This window comes from Physella acuta, unplaced genomic scaffold (assembly GCF_028476545.2).
Source record: "Physella acuta isolate Inbredline_101_S28 unplaced genomic scaffold, ASM2847654v3 ptg000264l, whole genome shotgun sequence".
Classification (NCBI taxonomy): Eukaryota; Metazoa; Mollusca; class Gastropoda; family Physidae; genus Physella; species Physella acuta.
Genome location: NW_026731783.1, coordinates 2,302,941 through 2,312,460, shown reverse-complemented (window position 1 = coordinate 2,312,460; position 9,520 = coordinate 2,302,941). Strand labels below are relative to the sequence as shown.

Sequence of the window (9,520 nt, the reverse complement as noted above, 5' to 3'; positions counted from 1 at the left end):
GAGCCTTTGCATACTGATTTAACTGTTTTCTACCTTGATTGAGTAACTGTAAAAAACAATGACCGGAAAAACTGCTTTCCAGCTTTCCTAGATGGAGGGGGGGGGGGCGCTTTTTCGAAGTCTGAAATCGGAAAAATTAAGGAATAAATAACCCTTATCACTCAGAAAAGAACCCATGGAACTAAAGCGTATTTTTACAATTGTGTAACATAAAAACAAGAGTTAGTGACGTTTAAAATCCGCTCTACCAATTTTGTCCAAGATGGTGGGGGAGGGGGCGCTTTTTCACCCACAAAAATCGCAGGATTTGTACTGGATCGGTTACTAGATAACTCTTTTAACAATTAAAAAAGAAATGTTTTTTCCTCTAGCTTGTTTCATTATACAATCAACCATTCAACGAAATACCCATAGCGTATTCCAATGTGAACAATAATTTGCTATTGTATGTCAATTGTATAACCTTAATCTAACAAACTTATAATCCAAATATATATACTATATCATAACAGAGACTGTTCCAAAGACAAAACATAAAAAGACTGTCCTAAACGAATTAGCACCGCTACAATATTTTTTTCTGACATTACTAATCATCATCTTTAAAGGATAATGCATCTTAAGGGGAATTTAATTGGCGTTGAGTTGAGTTTTAGGGAACGACAATCATACAGTGTAACTATTAATTTTTTTCAAGACACACAAATACACACACACACACACACACACACACACACACACACACACACACACACACACACATATATATATATATATATATATATATATATATATATATATATATATATATATATATATATATATAAATATATATATATATATATATATATATATATAAATATATATATATATATATATATATATATATATATATATATATATATATATATATATGGCGGGGCGCCAAACTGAATGTTCGCCCCGGGCGCCGGGAGGGGTCGCTACGCCTCTGTATCAGTGAGGTGTAAAACGTCGAGATTTGCAAAAATCTCGATTTTTTTTTTTTTTGCACGATTACAAGACTTTCTCTATAGATCTACTTCGTACATACGAGAAAATAAAAATAAGTATCGTAGGTAAAATGATATTTTCGACTAAACGCAAACTGCTCTGTTAACGTTATTCTCGCCATATATTTTTTGCAGTAAAGCATACACAAAATACCTAAACCCCGGTCATGTTGCACGATTACACAACCACCTGAATAACACCATCCACACACTGCAAAAAACCTCCAACTTTACTTTTAATCCGAAAACCATTTTAAGATAAAGTATAAGGCTAACGGTGTATTCTAAACACGCACGAATTCAGGTTTTATCTTCACGCTAAAGTGCGCAAAGTTCGCACCTTTTTACACCAAAATCTAATGTTGTGTTTACTTTAAAGTCGGGCATTTGAGACTGAATTATTTTCTTGCTGCAAAGAATGTTGTTATGGAAATTCTGGTTTTCTTTGTTATTATTTCAAGACCTTTTTGAAAAAGGCAAGTCAAGTTTAAATAACTTAAGAAATTTTCTTGTTTAAGATTTGTAGGTTACTAGAAAAAAAGCCGTCCGGCTTAATTTACCTTCATCCATACTGCGAGATATTCTAGTTATATCTAGATCTAGATCTAGATTAGAATCTAAGTCTTCGTTAGCGATAGATAATCTAAAAAAACATAATCGCTATTGTTTAATTTAAAATACTAAAAAACATCCATCTTTGAGTAAAGTCACACAATAACCACACAATCAGTGCCGGCGCAGGTTATTTAGCGCCCTAGGCAAAAATTATTTTAAAAAATTATTATATACTAGCGTACCCGTCCCCGCGCGTTGCCGCGGGGATAGAAGAAGGGTTTCATCCATACGTTACCAATCTTATATTTTTATACGCGTAACCTTGTTTTCTAAAAGTGAGTTATTTAAATGTAAACAATGCATGCGCTTGGATCATTTATACCAGGGCACGGGTTTACCTACACTATCGCGTGAAAACCTTATGTGTACATTAATCACTCACCGAAATAATATGGTAGAACACACTTCTGTGACCACCCATGTGTCCGGGTCGTAGAGGGGCGCTCTCAGGAGCAACCCCCCCCCCCCCCACCTCGATTACAATACCGCATAGGCGCCACGTACGACCCCTGGCTCCTTAAAAGTAATAGGCGCCATCGGCCTAATAGCTTCCTGTTAACAATGATGCAGATTGCGTCATTCGCAAAAGTGACACAAATGAATAGGATTATTTTCTTTAGCACGTAAAAAAGTATTTGACGTGTTTTAAACATCAGTGTGACTGATGCAATATGTTAGCGTTACTAATAGTCTATTATTAGATGCTCGATCTCAATTTCTGATTGATTGTCTAAAAATAGATGCTAATTGCATCATTCGCTAAGTGACGAAACTGTTTGGATTTTTACGGACAAAAAAAAACACCCCAGTCAGTGGCGTAGCGAGGTCGGGTGTCACCCGGTGCGGCACTTAATGGTGTCAACCCCCAGATGCGTAGTGACCCTTCCAGGGCACAAACTTTCACATTTTCGAGTTGCACCCCCCCCCCTATCAAACTTTTTCGATTTGCACTTCCCCCCCCCCTCAAGTTTTTCTCTATATATTTTGCTATTTTTTGCCTTGGTGTCAACCCCCTTATTGGTGTTATCGGTGCGGTCCGCCCCCCCCCCCCTCGCTACGCCTCTCACCCTATCCTATCCATTGTCTATCACGCTGTTTAGACTCAACGTAGTCGTCATAGCGCTCACGGGGAAGACCAGGGCGCCAAATGGCATCCTGCCGGGGCGGCCTCCAATGCAAAATTAAATCCCCCCTCCAACCACCACCCACCACCCCACCCCTCTCCCACCCCAGAAACCTTATGTATGTATGTATGTATGTATGTATGTATGTATGTATGTATGTATGTATGTATGTATGTATGTATGTATGTATGTATGTATGTATGTATGTATGTATGTATGTATGTATGTATGTATGTATGTATGTATGTATGTATGTATGTATGTATGTATGTATGTATGTATGTATGTATGTATGTATGTATGTATGTATGTATGTATGTATGTATGTATGTATGTATGTATGTATGTATGTATGTATGTATGTATGTATGTATGTATGTATGTATGTATGTATGTATGTATGTATGTATGTATGTATGTATGTATGTATGTATGTATGTATGTATGTATGTATGTATGTATGTATGTATGTATGTATGTATGTATGTATGTATGTATGTATGTATGTATGTATGTATGTATGTATGTATGTATGTATGTATGTATGTATGTATGTATGTATGTATGTATGTATGTATGTATGTATGTATGTATGTATGTATGTATGTATGTATGTATGTATGTATGTATGTATGTATTTATGTATGTATGCCTAAACATAATATATATAAACATACATATATATATATATATATATATATATATATATATATATATATATATATATATATATATATATATAAATGTGTAGAAATGAGTGACAGACGTGATGTTTTTTTATGGATGACCCCCGAAACCCACAGTTATCCAACGGATGACGGGTAGTCTAGTTTAGTTTAAAAATCTGAATCCCTCCCTGGCTAACGAGATTTCTAATGCAAAGTGAGAGAAAATGAGACTTAGCCCTATTTATTTAAAAATCAAAATTGCACAGGCACCGATCCACAGCATGCAACACACGCGTTTAGCTACTAATATAAAAAAAACTCATTACTCAATTATATAGTCGAAATAAAGATTGTTGACTGCCACTTGCCTTTATGGACTTATTTGTTTTCTACATAAATTGTGTGACACAAAAATAAAAATTCGAAGTGTCTTTCACCAACGCGAGTATAGTATAAAAGCCTAATTTGAAGATGGCGTGCTAAATTTTTAGAACCACATTTAGGTCTATTTCTAATAACATCGCTTACGATTTTTAAAATATTTACTGGAACCTGCGAGACCTCTCCAGGGGGTGATGAGGGATCCATTACTGTAAAGATATGCCTAATCCAAATGAGGAGTCTATTTACAACAGCTACAGCAGTAGCCAGCGCACACACGATGACGAAGCTGTACAACGACCTCTTTGACGTATACGATCCAGACATCAGTCCCATCTTGAACCACGGCGAAAGTGTTCAGGTGCAAGCGACAATGTACCTGGATATTATCCTTGATCTGGTAACCTACCGATTATCTGTTCTTTTTATTACGAATCGTGCACCTATTATTGAACAAACACAATTATACAAAACATTTCTATCCACCTCATTTCCAGATGTAAAACTTCACTCAATTTTAATTGATCCTACCTCACCGACTCTCAATTTTCCATCTATCTTATCTAATTTAAACTCTTAATTTGAACTAAGACTTCTTGAAAATAATAGCATCGACTTCATCTTTTCATTGACTTTCTACTAATATAGTTTATTTCGATAACGAACCAACTTCTTACTCCTTCAATTGGCATCCTACTTCAACCTTATTTCAAGCCACTGGCATCCAACCTATATAGACGTCACACCTCAAACACATTTCGTCAAACTGACCTTCACCATTAATAGACGTCCATTCATACAAATCTCATATATATATATATATATATATATATATATATATATATATATATATATATATATATATATATATATATATATATATGTATATATATATATATATATATATATATATATATGTATATATATATATATATATATATATATATATATATATAAGCTTTTTTACAATTTTTTATTTATGTAAGTCCTGACAAGGGAGGGTTGTCTACAACGCTAGAGTAAATGCCTAACTCTACCTTCATGGCTAATCATCAATCGGCTGTCAGTGTAACCGTGGCTATAACCACGGTGGTTAAACCTTACCTTAATCTAGATAAGAAACACACAAAAATAAATAAGCTTATGAATTTTATTTACATTTTAAAAATGGAGCCATCAATTTTTAAAAAAAACAATAAAAAATACGCTACAATCAAATTCTGGTCAAAGGAACCTCTAAACAAAACCAACAAACAACGCAGAAACGTAAGCATTTCACACAGGCCTCCACATTCCCTCAGAATGTCACTCCCTGTGCCAGACACTACGATCACGAACTACTTAACCAACAAAGCAAACAAACAAACAAAACATACTAAACAAACGTCTAATTAAACGTACTAAACAAACATTCTACACAAACATCTAACCAAACAAACATAACATACTAAACAAACGTCTAATTAGACGTACTAAGCAAACATACTACACAAACATCTAACCAAACAAACCAAACATACTAAACAAACGTCTAATTAAACGTACAAAGCAAACATTCTACACAAACATCTAACCAAACAAACAAAACATACTAAACAAACGTCTAATTAGACATACTAAGCAAACATACTACACAAACATCTAACCAAACAAACATAACATACTAAACAAACGTCTAATTAGACGTACTAAGCAAACATACTACACAAACATCTAACCAAACAAACATAACATACTAAACAAACGTCTAATTAAACGTACTAAGCAAACATGCTACACAAACATTTAACCAAACAAACATAACATACTTACCTTAACATACTAAACAAACGTCTAATTAAACGTACTAAGCAAACATTCTACACAAACATCTAACCAAACAAACATAACCAAACACCCAGCCAAGTTGTAAATGCAACATCCAAGTACGTGGTGCGCAAATCGCCCACTGCGCAACAAATCCGCTGAGATAAGATCTGCATTCTCATAAAAAGGAGCGACCCCAGCGGTCACTTGGCCTTAAATAGATCTTAACTGGCCGGGAGTACCTATATTCACAATCACGTTCACGCGCAGATTCGCACACAAAATAAAAAATACAAATAATCCATTCACCCGCTTACGTTTAGTTCGCAACGTCTGTTTTTACTTTCTCGTGTATACGTAGTATAGAGAAAGTATTGTAATCGTGCAAAAAAAAATCGAGATTTTTACTAATCGCGACGTTTTACACCTCACTGATACGGAAAAACATAATTTTGCAATCTTGTCCGTATGTCTGTGCGTGTGTGTGTGTCTGTGTGTCTGTGTGTAAACACGATAACTTGAGTACCGTTACAGCTAGGTTGATGAAATTTCATATATAAGTATTATATCAAAATCGTAGATCCGTATCAACTTTTGAGCGATTTCCGACAACCGGAAGTGGTACTTTTTCTACTTTGAATTTTTCAAAAGCCTATAACTTGAGTACTATTTCAGATAGATAAATGAAATTTCACATGTAAGTAAAAGATTTAATTCTCTACCTTCTGTTAAATTTTGAGTAATTTCCGTTGACCGGAAGTAGTAATTTACGCTACTTCCGATTTCTCAAAAAACTAATGTAAATTTTTAAAGTACTAATAATATTGCGCACTATTATGCACATTTTGTTTCGGCGTTTGTTTGGTGCGCAATGTTTTTTTCTATGAGATTCTATTCTATTTTTTAAAAGTTTAAGTAATTAAAAATCATGTCTACATTCCAAGTTATATAAGAATATTCGAGAAAGTTTAGGGGAGATCACTCCCGGTTTATTTGAGTTTGTGACAAATCTAGTAACTCCATTTTGACCCATTTCTAATCAGAAATTTCGTTCAAACGTCCAAGTTACTTTTTTCTTCGAAGGCAATGCATGAATATTTTTTATTTCTAATTAGACATTGGATTAGTCGTTAAAATTTAATTAAACGATTTCGAAATTAAGGGGAGATAATAATATAAATGCTAACAATAGATTACTATATTCAGTAGCAACGGGGAGATAACTAGCTCAGCAAAATGTTGTTTGGTCACGGTTGGTTGCCCGATTGTCGATCACGTAGAAGGGGCAGACAACTATCATTTAGAGATCGCTATCTACTATTTGGGTTCTAACTATATTCAATGACAAAAGGTTAGATTACAAGATTAAACACTAGCGATTGCTGTTGATTTCGAAGATGGGATACACAGCTGTCTTTTAGAGATTGTAAAGTAGTAAAATATTTCAGTCAAAGCCTATATAGATTTAGTGTCGACTTCTTTTAGAACGAATTACTAAAAAGTGAAAATAAAACAAATATGAAAACCTAGTTTGTTCTTAAATTTTGCTGGAAGTATTATGTGTCAATTTGTTAAGCGCTTGTAGGCCGTTGAATGCTTTTCTTACTGACCGGGCTTATATAACCGAGGGTTTAAACTCGAGACTTTTCGGTTCAGCAAACATGAGCTTTACCAACTCGACCATCTTCTGCATATTATTCAAAATAATGAATATACATGAAAGTTTAGGAGAGATCATTCATCATTACCGCTTTACTTCTGATATCTTTTGTCCTTGAGATCATTTGTTTTTCTCACAGGATATCAAGAAACAGGTGTTAAAATTCAGCGGTTTTATGTCTTTTGTAAGTAAATAATTTAGATGATAGTTTTTAACTTGCATATGTATATCAGTTGTTTGTATGTGTGTATGTGTGTTTGTGCGCAGTATTGTAGGAATGTATGTTGTGAACACACCGGCCCGTATTCATTAAATATATCATTTTGCTAGGATTGTCTTTTACCAACCACAAACTTTTTTACAAGCTTTTATTTAACTCACTTCCTCTGTCGTCAGTCGTCAGTCTGTCGTAAGTCGTCAGTCTAGATCGAAACGCCGGAGTGAAAATTCGGACACTTCTACTTGACCGATACTGTTCACAGTTGGCACGTTGGTCAAGACATGAAGACAATGCAATCTGAAATTAAATTTGACATAATTGGATGCCTAATTAATTTTTTATGAATTAATTAAAATTAGGACCGAATTAGTAGTCATGTCTATCCAACCACACCACACGCGTCATCACGTTCAATAGCTGCGCCATCACGTTCAATAGGCGCGCAATAGTTTTTAGTCATGTAACTCTAACTATCTCTACACTACTAAAACTCAACTTTGTTTACATGTTTGAATATTTATTTGTTTGTCTGATTGACTACTGTAGAGGATCTACGCTATATGGAGAACTGTAAAATTGTATGTAGGTAGAGAACAATTTTTGTTTTCAGACAGACTGTTAATCACAAATTTATTTAAAGACGTTAATTAATTTATTGATTTATTCATAGGTAGATTAACCACATTAATTTAAAAATTTTAAAACATTGACTTAACTTTGTGGGAATAGTGACGTCACATGATGTGTTTACTTTTTAGTACAATAAATGGCGACTCCAATCAAAGATTTAGTTGCTGATTCAGATGTTTAACGCGTTCTTAAACTAATTTTCTGTCGGCTATAACTTTAACAATACGTCCGTTTGCTATTTTTATTACGTTTCAACACTGTTATCAATGTTTTAACACTTCTTTTTATTTTATTATACAATACATTTAATTTGAAATAATTCTAGATCTATTTCTAGGGCTAATTCGCGTAGATTGTTACGTCGCTTAGAAGTAAAATATATAAGTTATTAACTTCTCGAGAGTACGAACCTAGATAGCTAAGGAGTTAGCACAATAGGTTACCATGTGGGTGACATGTGTTCTAGACATGCCAGTGTTGTTTTTTTTTTTTTTTGTTTTTTTTTTTTAATTGTGAATGATAATGTTGCCTTTGCCTATTGGAACTTAGCGGGATACATGGCAGGTGAAGTAGAGTTCACCTGTTTCTTTGTCCTCAGTATATAACGTGGATAGTGTCGTCAGAGCCATGCTTGGCCGGAATCTTTTTTTTAAAGATAAAACATGTTGTCTGAGACTTGGCGGAACACTGGGCAGGGGAAGTAGTGTTGGGTAGGTGTAAAATTCACCTGTGACGACAGCATATGAAGAGATAGTGTGGTCAGACCCACGCTCAGCCAAAATCTGTGTTTTCATAGATAAAAACATGATTGAGTTGGGAGGACACTGGGCAGGTGAAGTAGAGTTTACCTGTTTTTGTGACCTCAGCATATGAAAAGATTATGTTGTCAGACCCATGCTCAGACGAAGTCAGTGTTTTTAAAAGACAAAATCGTCTGCGATGTGATGCCTTTTTGAATGTGGGGTCTGGTTATTTTGTGATGATTAGTGGCAGACGTGATGTCATTTATGGATGACCCCCGAAACCCACAGTTATCTAACTAGATAACGGGTAGTCTAGTTGTAAATAAAAACATGAAAAGTACTAAAAAAATTCTTAAAAAACGTTTTAATAACAAGCTTTTATGTAGAAAATAATTATAGATTACTATTTAAATAACTAGTAGTAAAAGTATCCAATAGATACTAAAGTGAACCACGCTTTTCTTTATAGTTATTTAAATAGTAATCTATAATTTATTTTCTACTTTTTAGTGCATTAGTACATAAAAGCTTGAAATTATTTTTACGTAACCACATAGTAATATAATATATTTCATACTATGAATATTTACAAGCAATGGAAAGATGAATTGTTGGTTTGGAATTCATCAAAGTATGGCGGAA

At 34.1% G+C, this 9,520-nt stretch overlaps 1 long non-coding RNA gene across 1 annotated transcript; it reads left to right on the top strand.

The window, feature by feature from the left end:
- Positions 1-4,079: 4,079 nt before the first annotated feature.
- On the top strand, positions 4,080-9,518 carry LOC131939107 (uncharacterized). Its single transcript, XR_009386387.1, has 3 exons — positions 4,080-4,219; positions 7,425-7,469; positions 9,472-9,518. It is a non-coding gene; the product is annotated as an uncharacterized LOC131939107 (long non-coding RNA).
- The last annotated feature ends 2 nt before the right edge of the window (positions 9,519-9,520 follow it).